Below are 15,132 nucleotides of genomic sequence, written 5' to 3' on the forward strand. Positions count from 1 at the left end.
AAATACAACTCTCTGACATCAACATTTCTACAGGTAGGATTTTTCATCTTGGTTGAACAAAATGATATAAAAAAAACATAAGTATACTTGGAGCAAACATTTGATATTGTTAGTGACACCTACTGGCTATGACAAGTCACAACATGCACTTTAGGCTAATTGACACTGAAGCAAACCGTGCTAAAAGAGAATGAAAAGCAAAAGAGATGGAACAAGCTGCAGAGTTAGGTGATATTCCTCAGTAGGTTTATCAGCATAGACAAATACGTTCAAATTACCTTCATAAGTATTTGCACATTTGATGTCACTATAAAGAATACTGAATAATGCAGCATTTTCTTTTTACCATTGTATGTATATTAAGTGCCTTAGACACAATTCCTCATAAGTACATATTTCTTTCAGTTTGCTATCCGAACAGCGGCGGTTTCCAGTGCAGATGTGAGGACCAGTATCGTTGGTCATGTGGCCAGTGTTTAATGTATGGGTCTTGTGACAACATCACAAATAACACATGTGGATGCATCAATGCCATTCCTCCTGATGGACAGTACTGCCAGTCTGTTGACCAATACAGTAAGCGCTTTTAATCAAATATATTGCTTTATAAGGGTCAAGCCTGTGAAATAAATTATTATTGTGATGAGATTATTTGAATATTTTCGCCTTTTCTGAAATATTACAAGATGAACAAAGTAGAATTGTTTATGGCTACATTTGAACTTATTCAGTAGCTTCTTTTCTCTCTCTTTTTTTACAGACTCTACAACTTGTCCTGTTACACACCCTCTCCAACACCAACATGTAAGTCTGTGAAGGCAACACTGATCAGAAACATAATATAAAAGTCACAGCAAGATCAGAAATGTGTTGCCTTTTTCTGTCTCTGCAGCTTCTCCAGTTGTCTATGAATATCTCATTTCTATTGAGCTGAACATCACAGATGTTGCACAGATAGAACGACTGAAGACTATTCTGAGAAACATCAGTTATCCCATCAACATCGGTGACCAAATACAACTCTCTGACATCAACATTTCTACAGGTAGGATTTTTTCATCTTGGTTGAACAAAATGATATAAAAAAAACATAAGTATACTTGTAGCAAACATTTGATATTGTTAGTGACACCTACTGGCTATGACAAGTCACAACATGCACTTTAGGCTAATTGACACTGAAGCAAACCGTGCTAAAAGAGAATGAAAAGCAAAAGAGATGGAACAAGCTGCAGAGTTAGGTGATATTCCTCAGTAGGTTTATCAGCATAGACAAATACGTTCAAATTACCTTCATAAGTATTTGCACATTTGATGTCACTATAAAGAATACTGAATAATGCAGCATTTTCTTTTTACCATTGTATGTATATTAAGTGCCTTAGACACAATTCCTCATAAGTACATATTTCTTTCAGTTTGCTATCCGAACAGCGGCGGTTTCCAGTGCAGATGTGAGGACCAGTATCGTTGGTCATGTGGCCAGTGTTTAATGTATGGGTCTTGTGACAACATCACAAATAACACATGTGGATGCATCAATGCCATTCCTCCTGATGGACAGTACTGCCAGTCTGTTGACCAATACAGTAAGCGCTTTTAATCAAATATATTGCTTTATAAGGGAGTCAAGGCCTGTGAAATAAATTATTATTGTGATGAGATTATTTGGAATATTTCGCCTTTTCTGAAATATTAAAGATGAACAAGTAGAATTGTTTATGGCTACATTTGAACTTATTCAGTAGCTTCTTTTCTCTCTCTTTTTCTTTACAGACTCTACAACTTGTCCTGTTACAACACCCTCTCCAACACCAACATGTAAGTCTGTGAAGGCAACACTGATCAGAAACATAATATAAAAGTCACAGCACAGATCAGAAATGATGTGTTGCCTTTTTCTGTCTCTGCAGCTTCTCCAGTTGTCTATGAATATCTCATTTCTATTGAGCTGAACATCACAGATGTTGCACAGATAGAACGACTGAAGACTATTCTGAGAAACATCAGTTATCCCATCAACATCGGTGACCAAATACAACTCTCTGACATCAACATTTCTACAGGTAGGATTTTTTCATCTTGGTTGAACAAAATGATATAAAAAAAACATAAGTATACTTGTAGCAAACATTTGATATTGTTAGTGACACCTACTGGCTATGACAAGTCACAACATGCACTTTAGGCTAATTGACACTGAAGCAAACCGTGCTAAAAGAGAATGAAAAGCAAAAGAGATGGAACAAGCTGCAGAGTTAGGTGATATTCCTCAGTAGGTTTATCAGCATAGACAAATACGTTCAAATTACCTTCATAAGTATTTGCACATTTGATGTCACTATAAAGAATACTGAATAATGCAGCATTTTCTTTTTACCATTGTATGTATATTAAGTGCCTTAGACACAATTCCTCATAAGTACATATTTCTTTCAGTTTGCTATCCGAACAGCGGCGGTTTCCAGTGCAGATGTGAGGACCAGTATCGTTGGTCATGTGGCCAGTGTTTAATGTATGGGTCTTGTGACAACATCACAAATAACACATGTGGATGCATCAATGCCATTCCTCCTGATGGACAGTACTGCCAGTCTGTTGACCAATACAGTAAGCGCTTTTAATCAAATATATTGCTTTATAAGGGAGTCAAGGCCTGTGAAATAAATTATTATTGTGATGAGATTATTTGGAATATTTTCGCCTTTTCTGAAATATTACAAGATGAACAAGTAGAATTGTTTATGGCTACATTTGAACTTATTCAGTAGCTTCTTTTCTCTCTCTTTTTTCTTTACAGACTCTACAACTTGTCCTGTTACAACACCTCTCCAACACCAACATGTAAGTCTGTGAAGGCAACACTGATCAGAAATAATATAAAAAGTCACAGCACAGATCAGAAATGATGTGTTGCCTTTTTCTGTCTCTGCAGCTTCTCCAGTTGTCTATGAATATCTCATTTCTATTGAGCTGAACATCACAGATGTTGCACAGATAGAACGACTGAAGACTTTCTGAGAAACATCAGTTATCCCATCAACATCGGTGACCAAATACAACTCTCTGACATCAACATTTCTACAGGTAGGATTTTTTCATCTTGGTTGAACAAAATGATATAAAAAAAACATAAGTATACTGTAGCAAACATTTGATATTGTTAGTGACACCTACTGGCTATGACAAGTCACAACATGCACTTTAGGCTAATTGACACTGAAGCAAACCGTGCTAAAAGAGAAATGAAAAGCAAAAGAGATGGAACAAGCTGCAGAGTTAGGTGATATTCCTCAGTAGGTTTATCAGCATAGACAAATACGTTCAAATTACCTTCATAAGTATTTGCACATTTGATGTCACTATAAAGAATACTGAATAATGCAGCATTTTCTTTTTACCATTGTATGTATATTAAGTGCCTTAGACACAATTCCTCATAAGTACATATTTCTTTCAGTTTGCTATCCGAACAGCGGCGGTTTCCAGTGCAGATGTGAGGACCAGTATCGTTGGTCATGTGGCCAGTGTTTAATGTATGGGTCTTGTGACAACATCACAAATAACACATGTGGATGCATCAATGCCATTCCTCCTGATGGACAGTACTGCCAGTCTGTTGACCAATACAGTAAGCGCTTTTAATCAAATATATTGCTTTATAAGGGAGTCAAGGCCTGTGAAATAAATTATTATTGATGAGAGATTATTTGGAATATTTTCGCCTTTTCTGAAATATTACAAGATGAACAAGTAGAATTGTTTATGGCTACATTTTGAACTTATTCAGTAGCTTTCTTTTCTCTCTCTTTTCTTTACAGACTCTACAACTTGTCCTGTTACAACACCCTCTCCAACACCAACATGTAAGTCTGTGAAGGCAACACTGATCAGAAACATAATATAAAAGTCACAGCACAGATCAGAAATGATGTGTTGCCTTTTTCTGTCTCTGCAGCTTCTCCAGTTGTCTATGAATATCTCATTTCTATGAGCTGAACATCACAGATGTTGCACAGATAGAACGACTGAAGACTATTCTGAGAAACATCAGTTATCCATCAACATCGGTGACCAAATACAACTCTCTGACATCAACATTTACAGGTAGGATTTTTTCATCTTGGTTGAACAAAATGATATAAAAAAAAGTATACTTGCAACATTTGATATTGTTAGTGACACCTACTGGCTATGACAAGTCACAACATGCACTTTAGGCTAATTGACACTGAAGCAAACGTGCTAAAAGAGAATGAAAAGCAAAAGAGATGGAACAAGCTGCAGAGTTAGGTGATATTCCTCAGTAGGTTCAGCATAGACAATACGTTCAAATTACCTTCATAAGTATTTGCACATTTGATGTCACTATAAAGAATACTGAATAATGCAGCATTTTCTTTTTACCATTGTATGTATATTAAGTGCCTTAGACACAATTCCTCATAAGTACATATTTCTTTCAGTTTGCTATCCGAACAGCGGCGGTTTCCAGTGCAGATGTGAGGACCAGTATCGTTGGTCATGTGGCCAGTGTTTAATGTATGGGTCTTGTGACAACATCACAAATAACACATGTGGATGCATCAATGCCATTCCTCCTGATGGACAGTACTGCCAGTCTGTTGACCAATACAGTAAGCGCTTTTAATCAAATATATTGCTTTATAAGGGAGTCAAGGCCTGTGAAATAAATTATTATGAGGAGCGCCTTTTCTGAAATATTACAAGATGAACAAGTAGAATTGTTTATGGCTACATTTGAACTTATTCAGTAGCTTCTTTTCTCTCTCTTTTTCTTTACAGACTCTACAACTTGTCCTGTTACAACACCCTCTCCAACACCAACATGTAAGTCTGTGAAGGCAACACTGATCAGAAACATAATATAAAAGTCACAGCACAGATCAGAAATGATGTGTTGCCTTTTTCTGTCTCTGCAGCTTCTCCAGTTGTCTATGAATATCTCATTTCTATTGAGCTGAACATCACAGATGTTGCACAGATAGAACGACTGAAGACTATTCTGAGAAACATCAGTTATCCCATCAACATCGGTGACCAAATACAACTCTCTGACATCAACATTTCTACAGGTAGGATTTTTTCATCTTGGTTGAACAAAATGATATAAAAAAACATAAGTATACTTGAGCAAAACATTTGATATTGTTAGTGACACCTACTGGCTATGACAAGTCACAACATGCACTTTAGGCTAATTGACACTGAAGCAAACCGTGCTAAAAGAGAATGAAAAGCAAAAGAGATGGAACAAGCTGCAGAGTTAGGTGATATTCCTCAGTAGGTTTATCAGCATAGACAAATACGTTCAAATTACCTTCATAAGTATTTGCACATTTGATGTCACTATAAAGAATACTGAATAATGCAGCATTTTCTTTTTACCATTGTATGTATATTAAGTGCCTTAGACACAATTCCTCATAAGTACATATTTCTTTCAGTTTGCTATCCGAACAGCGGCGGTTTCCAGTGCAGATGTGAGGACCAGTATCGTTGGTCATGTGGCCAGTGTTTAATGTATGGGTCTTGTGACAACATCACAAATAACACATGTGGATGCATCAATGCCATTCCTCCTGATGGACAGTACTGCCAGTCTGTTGACCAATACAGTAAGCGCTTTTAATCAAATATATTGCTTTATAAGGGAGTCAAGGCCTGTGAAATAAATTATTATTGTGATGAGATTATTTGGAATGTTTTCGCCTTTTCTGAAATATTACAAGATGAACAAGTAGAATTGTTTATGGCTACATTTGAACTTATTCAGTAGCTTCTTTTCTCTCTCTTTTTCTTTACAGACTCTACAACTTGTCCTGTTACAACACCCTCTCCAACACCAACATGTAAGTCTGTGAAGGCAACACTGATCAGAAAACATAATATAAAAGTCACAGCACAGATCAGAAATGATGTGTTGCCTTTTTCTGTCTCTGCAGCTTCTCCAGTTGTCTATGAATATCTCATTTCTATTGAGCTGAACATCACAGATGTTGCACAGATAGAACGACTGAAGACTATTCTGAGAAACATCAGTTATCCCATCAACATCGGTGACCAAATACAACTCTCTGACATCAACATTTCTACAGGTAGGATTTTTCATCTTGGTTGAACAAATGATATAAAAAAACATAAGTATACTTGGAGCAAACATTTGATATTGTTAGTGACACCTACTGGCTATGACAAGTCACAACATGCACTTTAGGCTAATTGACACTGAAGCAAACCGTGCTAAAAGAGAATGAAAAGCAAAAGAGATGGAACAAGCTGCAGAGTTAGGTGATATTCCTCAGTAGGTTTATCAGCATAGACAAATACGTTCAAATTACCTTCATAAGTATTTGCACATTTGATGTCACTATAAAGAATACTGAATAATGCAGCATTTTCTTTTTACCATTGTATGTATATTAAGTGCCTTAGACACAATTCCTCATAAGTACATATTTCTTTCAGTTTGCTATCCGAACAGCGGCGGTTTCCAGTGCAGATGTGAGGACCAGTATCGTTGGTCATGTGGCCAGTGTTTAATGTATGGGTCTTGTGACAACATCCACAAATAACACATGTGGATGCATCAATGCCATTCCTCCTGATGGACAGTACTGCCAGTCTGTTGACCAATACAGTAAGCGCTTTTAATCAAATATATTGCTTTATAAGGGAGTCAAGGCCTGTGAAATAAATTATTATTGGTGATGAGATTATTTGGAATGTTTTCGCCTTTTCTGAAATATTACAAGATGAAACAGTAGAATTGTTTATGGCTACATTTGAACTTATTCAGTAGCTTCTTTTCTCTCTCTTTTTTCTTTACAGACTCTACAACTTGTCCTGTTACAACACCCTCTCCAACACCAACATGTAAGTCTGTGAAGGCAACACTGATCAGAAACATAATATAAAAGTCACAGCACAGATCAGAAATGATGTGTTGCCTTTTTCTGTCTCTGCAGCTTCTCCAGTTGTCTATGAATATCTCATTTCTATTGAGCTGAACATCACAGATGTTGCACAGATAGAACGACTGAAGACTATCCTGGAGAAACATCAGTTATCCCATCAACATCGGTGACCAAATACAACTCTCTGACATCAACATTTCTACAGGTAGGATTTTTTCATCTTGGTTGAACAAATGATATAAAAAAACATAAGTATACTTGTAGCAAACATTTGATATTGTTAGTGACACCTACTGGCTATGACAAGTCACAACATGCACTTTAGGCTAATTGACACTGAAGCAAACTGTGCTAAAAAGAGAATGAAAAGCAAAAGAGATGGAACAAGCTGCAGAGTTAGGTGATATTCCTCAGTAGGTTTATCAGCATAGACAAATACGTTCAAATTACCTTCATAAGTATTTGCACATTTGATGTCACTATAAAGAATACTGAATAATGCAGCATTTTCTTTTTACCATTGTATGTATATTAAGTGCTTTAGACACAATTCCTCATAAGTACATATTTCTTTCAGTTTGCTATCCGAACAGCGGCGGTTTCCAGTGCAGATGTGAGGACCAGTATCGTTGGTCATGTGGCCAGTGTTCAATGTATGGGTCTTGTGACAACATCACAAATAACACATGTGGATGCATCAATGCCATTCCTCCTGATGGACAGTACTGCCAGTCTGTTGACCAATACAGTAAGCGCTTTTAATCAAATATATTGCTTTATAAGGGAGTCAAGGCCTGTGAAATAAATCATTATTGTGATGAGATTATTTGGAATATTTTCGCCTTTTCTGAAATATTACAAGATGAACAAGTAGAATTGTTTATGGCTACATTTGAACTTATTCAGTAGCTTCTTTTCTCTCTCTTTTTCTTTACAGACTCTACAACTTGTCCTGTTACAACACCCTCTCCAACACCAACATGTAAGTCTGTGAAGGCAACACTGATCAGAAACATAATATAAAAGTCACAGCACAGATCAGAAATGATGTGTTGCCTTTTTCTGTCTCTGCAGCTTCTCCAGTTGTCTATGAATATCTCATTTCTATTGAGCTGAACATCACAGATGTTGCACAGATAGAACGACTGAAGACTATTCTGAGAAACATCAGTTATCCCATCAACATCGGTGACCAAATACAACTCTCTGACATCAACATTTCTACAGGTAGGATTTTTTCATCTTGGTTGAACAAAATGATATAAAAAAAACATAAGTATACTTGTAGCAAACATTTGATATTGTTAGTGACACCTACTGGCTATGACAAGTCACAACATGCACTTTAGGCTAATTGACACTGAAGCAAACCATGCTAAAAGAGAATGAAAAGCAAAAGAGATGGAACAAGCTGCAGAGTTAGGTGATATTCCTCAGTAGGTTTATCAGCATAGACAAATACGTTCAAATTACCTTCATAAGTATTTGCACATTTGATGTCACTATAAAGAATACTGAATAATGCAGCATTTTCTTTTTATCATTGTATGTATATTAAGTGCCTTAGACACAATTCCTCATAAGTACATATTTCTTTCAGTTTGCTATCCGAACAGCGGCGGTTTCCAGTGCAGATGTGAGGACCAGTATCGTTGGTCATGTGGCCAGTGTTTAATGTATGGGTCTTGTGACAACATCACAAATAACACATGTGGATGCATCAATGCCATTCCTCCTGATGGACAGTACTGCCAGTCTGTTGACCAATACAGTAAGCGCTTTTAATCAAATATATTGCTTTATAAGGGAGTCAAGGCCTGTAAACAGAGAAATCATTGTTGTGGTCCTGACGCGTTCTTTGTTGTTGTTTTGTTTTACTAAATATCACTCCTGACAGAAGATTTTTTTGTATACTATGTTAAATAAATATAGAAAACATAGTTTTCAATTGAGTTACTTAACTTAATTGCAGGAAACATCATAACATATTGTGTATCTTAAAGTCAATCAGACTTAAAGGATTAATCTGTTTAACGATTTCCAAAGCGATAAGCTTAAAATCAGTTTTCAGACACCTTTCCCAATTATCATCTGATTTTGGGATCGTTGACTAATCTTGTACTGTGACAATCTGTGATCTTTTCATCAGTCAGAAGTAAACCTTTAGAAATAGTGCTATCTGTTCTTGAGAATGCATAATTACCCTGCAATGTCCTGTACTCAAATGTGAGTTGACCACACTTTTCTAAATGTTATATTCAAGTCCATTCTTCTCTCCTGCTCTCTTCTTGCTTGCAGACTTTTCAGCTTGTCCTTTTACAACCACAACTCCACCATCACCAAGTAAGACTTCAAAAGATATTTAATATGTGAAAACACAAAAAAATAATAATGCACTACGACAGTCGTACCATCAATACCATCAGCAATTGTAACAAGCAGTTGCTTGTAATGACATTCACTGCTGTAACATTGGTGTATGCCTGAAATGATAAAACCTCACAATGAGTGTTTTAAGCTTCAGGGTTTTTGTTGTCTTGTATTGTCAATCAAAACACGATTGTACATTTTCTTACAGACACTACACCTGTTAATATGACAAACCTGAACACTACTACAACTACATCAATAACTCAACAAACCAATAAGTATTTAGAAATGAGTCATTAGTAGTTTAGTTTTTTCAGATTCAACACCTGTTACTACAATAGATGAGAACACTGCAATAGCTGTAGCAACACTAACAACTATTACAAGTATACATATAAAAATGATGAGAATTCTTCATCCTTATTTTAAATGAGGGTATTGTGTAAAACATGTGTACTCTAACTATTACAGTTAGTAATAGCTCCTCAATGACATTTGTGACGAGTGTCCTACTTTTTACTACATCTCATTATTAAGCTGTTAGTTTTTAAGGTTTATTAGTATATGTCAAACAGGTACACGGTGAATGATCTGGGCTTGAAACATGTTGCACTAACTCTTTAGTGCAACATGTAACTCTCTAGACATTACTACAAATATTCTTTACAGACACGACTTATGTTGCCATGACAGATCTAAACATTACAACACCCACAATTATGTCACGAACTGTAACCAGTGAACTCATGAATAAGGGATGGCAGGGATGGTTAATAGTCCTTTGTTTAACATTTGTTTGAACTCTCTCAATAAATCACAATTTGAAGGATATTACCTTTGAAATAATGGATAAATAACTGTATAATGTTCTCTTTAGACTCAACTTTTTCTACACCAGATTTAAATACCACTACAGCTACACCACCACCCACAACTGTAACAAGTAAATACTTTAAAATAAGTGGGTGGATTAATCATCCGCAACAAAAATATTAAAAAAAAAAAAAAAAATCTTTACATACAATATAATGTTAAAACCTCACATAACATTAATAAGGTTGTACTGTAGTGATTGTAGTCATCTTTACAGACACAACACCTATTGCTACATCTGAACACTACAGCACCCACAGCTACTCAAATAACTACTGTTCAAAAATAACTCGCTTTGTTATAACCCCCCTTGTATTTCAAGATATTACACCCCAAAAAGTTTGTTAAGTAAATGTTATTATCGTTCTAGATACAACGGTGAATAGCAGTATACCTACAGCTGCATTAAGAACTGCAGCTACCAGTACGTTTTTTTCAAAATAAGATATTTTTTAAATCTTAAATAATAAATTCTAATAAAAATTCTATTGAAGTAACAGCAACAAACAGTAGCTGTTACAATATAAGACTATAGTGACAATCACAGTAAGTCATCTGGGCTTGAACAACTTCATTTATTTCACTGTCGGCATAAAGATATTATAGTAAAATGGTCTCTGCAGAGTCAAAACTCACTGCCACAACAGAAATTAACACTACATCTGCAACTACACTAAGAATGACACAGTGTCATTCCTTGGTACAAAGCAGTTACTATATGTAGCACTGCTCTTTCAGATACAACACCTGTTGCTAGTACAATTATAAGCACAAATCATTTGGTTGTGTCAGTGTTTATATATATTTGTAAAATGGTCTTTGCAAATTCAACACTTACAGTATATACATCATGTCCATTATGTCTGTTTTATAGATTCAACACCTGCCACACAAGATATGAACACTACAACAGCTGCAACACCGACACCAATTATAACAAGTCAGCACTTTCAAATAATCCTACATTGCTTTTCTTTTTCACAAATTTGTCTGTAATTTATCCTCATATAACAGATTTTACCTCTCAGTCTGACATAATTATAAATCATTCTTCAGATTCAACAACAGATGTGAACATGACAACGCCAGTTGTAACAAGTAAGTGAATATGCAAAAATGTAATGTCATTTGTTTGACCCCAATTTGTTTTTCTTTTGTAAAGTAACACATGGCCATATAATGTTTTTTGCAGACTCAACACAATATACAAATATAGTGAAAAATACACTAAGTAATCTGAGGATGTATCATTTTTTTTATCATTAGTAGTAACATATATTGTGTATGTGAAATGGTCTTTGCAGATTCAACATCATTGAAAATGGACATTTTCAGCAATAGCACTTGCATTTGTATCAAATGAAATAATTCTTACAGCTCCTTGTTGCAAGTTGACTAAAGATGCCAGCAACTGTATTTACCAACAGGTTTTTAGAATAAGAGGATGGTCTAACTCTTACTTTTGTTCAAATATATGTACAATTCAGATTTTGTATTTCAGTTTAACATACATTGTTCTAAAACTGTCTTTTCAGATTCATCAACAGCTGTGATCACAACAGAGGTTTCCACAACACCCATGACAATTATAACAAGTAAGAGCCAAAAATATACATAATTAGAAGATGATCTTTGTTATGGTCAATAGGAATATAAAAAATAATTAAATGAACGTAAAACTGTTGTTTTTATTTGTCTGCAGTAATACATGATCAAAAATGTTGCTGTTCCAACCACACATGAACCCTACAATGTCCTTCCCTGTTATAACCAAGTACTTAGTGTTTAAGTTCAGGTTTATGACATATGTTTCTAAAACTTTACAGAAAGTGATTTGAGCATTAATAATTTTGTCTTCTATCGTCAGGATTTACATATGTTCATATAATGGTTTTTGCAAATTCAACACCTATTGCTGAGCATTATGTCTTTTATTCCAGATTCAACAGCTGTCACCATAACAGAAATGAACACTACTGCAACTGCAACACCAACACCAACAGCAATTGTAACAAGTCAGTGCTTTAAAAATAATCTTACACCACTTTAACAAATTTCCTTAACATTTGTCTATCATTCATATTATCATATATAAGATTTATAAGATTTTTCCAGTTTGACATACAAAAGTAACAAGTAAACATGTTAAAACACACAGTCACTGATTTGGGCCGGATTTTTTTTTCTTTATTACAATAATGTATGGTCATATAATAATAAAAAATTTGCAGACTCAAAAAAATTCTCAATAAATCACAGATTGAAAAAAGATATTACTATTGAAAACACTGGATAAATAACTGCAAAATGCAAGATACTGTTAAAATCTCAGTTATGTTAAAAAGGTAATTGTGAAGTAATCCTTACAGGAATAACATCTATTGCAACCACTGTTAAAAATAACTCTGTAAATTTAGCTTTGTATTTCTAGAAATTATTACCACAAAAACAGAGTATGTGTCAATTAAATATATCATCATTCTAGATTTGACAGACAACAGTACTATACCTACAGCCTGTACCAACAACTGCAGTTACCAGTAAGTTTTTAAAATAGGGGATGTTTATCTCTTGATGATAGTATGACATTGACGATTGTCAATTTATAAAATTCTGTAACATTATATAACATTTTTGATCATTTTAAAATGTTCTTTTCAGATTCAACACATATTGCCTACAGCAGTTTTAAACACTACAATAACAACATTTGTAACAAGTAAGTGCTAAAAACTCACTTATAGTAAGTAACATATAGACTTGAATAGCTCTATATACTTGTTATCCCCGACCTAGGGGAAACAGGAGGCGCAGCATAAAACATGACTTTCCCTTTTCCCCCAGTTCCCAATAATGACCAGTGCCCAACAACTGAGTTTTCATAAACCAAAACACCACTGATTTATTATTTACCACAGGTAAATTTTGCATCGCGGGTGATCACGGCCAAAAATAATAAATAAAAGAAACTATTAGGAGTTTTCCTACCTTACCTGGACCAGTGAAAGAAAACAAACATAAATACAGGGATCTTACCTAACTCCCTAACATAAACAGGAGAAAACGGGAACTACCAAAAAGGCTTCTTACCCTACAGTTACCTGAAACTGCTCTTAGGCAACTATTTACCAGCATATACAGTTCACACACATGCAGATCGATCTAAGCAGGCTCGGTCCATTTGGGGGGTCTTTTTAGACAAGGGATGACAGAGCATTCCTCTAGTTAAAATTTACTTGAACATTTTCAGCAGTTTTATCCTCACTTAAAAGGTTATTATTTTGCAACATTGTGTTTTTTTCCAGATTCAACACCTGTTGCCACAACAAATGGTGAACACTACAACAACAGCTCCAACACCAACAACGGCTGTGACAAGTCAGTGTTTTAAATAATCTTATATGACTTTCCCAAAATTTCCTTGATATTTGTATGTAATTTGTTTTCATATATCAGATTTTACCTCTCAGTATGACATACAAAATTATAAATTTCTATTTTCAGATGCAACAACAATTGCTACAACAGATGTGAACACGACAACAGTTACCACAACACCAACAATTGTAACAAGTGAGTGAACATGTAACAATGTTGACAATATATTTTTTAAAATACAGTCTTTGATTTGAGCCTGTATTTATTTTCCTTTTGTACCAATAACACATGGTCAAACAATGTTGCTTGCAAACTCAACACCTTTTGCTACAACATATAAAAACATTTCAACTCTCATTACACTCACAACTATACCACCAACTGTAACCAGTATGTATTTTTGAACACATAATACTCACACCTTCCCCAGTTGGATAACACTGTGATGATTAACTTTTGTTTGAAATATATTCTAGTATTTCATCTTTTAGACTTAACTGTGACAAATACATGCTAAATGATAATGCTCACAATATAAAAATGTAATGAAATGTACACTAAGTAATCTGAGAGTAATCATTTGCTTTCTATTGTTAGTAGTAACATATGTTTATGAAATGGTCTCTGCAGATTCAACACCTACTGCTACAACACATCTGAACACTACAACACTCACACTACACCACCAACTGTAGTTACCAGTAGGTTTTTTAGACAAAGGACGACAGAGCATTCCCCTAGTTGCAAATTTGTTTGAAAAATTTCTGAAGTTTTATCCTCACTTGAAGCTTATTACTTTGCACATTATGTTTTTTCCAGATTCAACACCTGTTGCCACAACAAATATGAACACTACAACAACAGCTCCAACACCAGCTTTAACAAGTCAGTGCTTTACATAAACATATATGACTTTCCCAAATTTCCTTGATATTTGTATGTAATTTGTTCTCATATATCAGATTTTACCTCTCAGTATGACATACAAAATTATAAATTTCTATTTTCAGATGCAACAACAATTGCTACAATAGATGTGAACACGACAACAGTTACCACAACACCAACAATTGTAACAAGTGAGTGAACATGTAACAATGTTTACAATACATTTTTTAAAATACAGCCTTTGATATGAGCCTGTGTTTATTTTTCTTTTGTACAATAACACATGGTCATATAATGTTTTTGCAGATTCAACAACTATTGCTTCAACATATCAAAACATTACAATACTCACAACTACACCACCAACTGTAACCAGTATGTATTTATGAACACCATAATACTCACACCTTCACCAACAACTGTATACAGTTGTCCAACAGTGATGTTGTAGATTTAAAGAGCAGAGTAATATTTTGCTGATTAACATTTGTTTGAAACTTTCCAGTAATTCATCTTTACTTGAAAAATGTTACTTTGTCACAGTAGTTGACAAAACACCAACAATAATAGTGACAAATAAATGCTTAACAACAATTCTCACAATATTGAAATATTATTAAAATTATGGTAAGCAATCTGAGATGAATCATTTTGCTCTCTTATTGTTAGAAGTAACATATGTTTG

At 34.7% G+C, this 15,132-nt stretch overlaps 1 long non-coding RNA gene and 1 other non-coding gene across 2 annotated transcripts; both read left to right on the top strand.

Annotated features, from left to right (window-relative positions):
- The first annotated feature begins 11,055 nt into the window (after positions 1 to 11,055).
- LOC127140525 (uncharacterized) lies at positions 11,056 to 12,196 on the top strand. The gene is made up of 4 exons (XR_007811009.1): positions 11,056 to 11,121; positions 11,238 to 11,279; positions 11,717 to 11,776; positions 12,122 to 12,196. It is a non-coding gene; the product is annotated as an uncharacterized LOC127140525 (long non-coding RNA).
- Positions 12,197 to 13,515: 1,319 nt separating this feature from the next.
- On the top strand, positions 13,516 to 14,858 carry LOC108901795 (uncharacterized). The gene is made up of 5 exons (XR_007811010.1): positions 13,516 to 13,559; positions 13,686 to 13,754; positions 14,379 to 14,444; positions 14,570 to 14,638; positions 14,754 to 14,858. It is a non-coding gene; the product is annotated as an uncharacterized LOC108901795 (transcript).
- The last annotated feature ends 274 nt before the right edge of the window (positions 14,859 to 15,132 follow it).

Source organism: Lates calcarifer, unplaced genomic scaffold (assembly GCF_001640805.2).
Source record: "Lates calcarifer isolate ASB-BC8 unplaced genomic scaffold, TLL_Latcal_v3 _unitig_4670_quiver_3632, whole genome shotgun sequence".
Classification (NCBI taxonomy): Eukaryota; Metazoa; Chordata; class Actinopteri; family Centropomidae; genus Lates; species Lates calcarifer.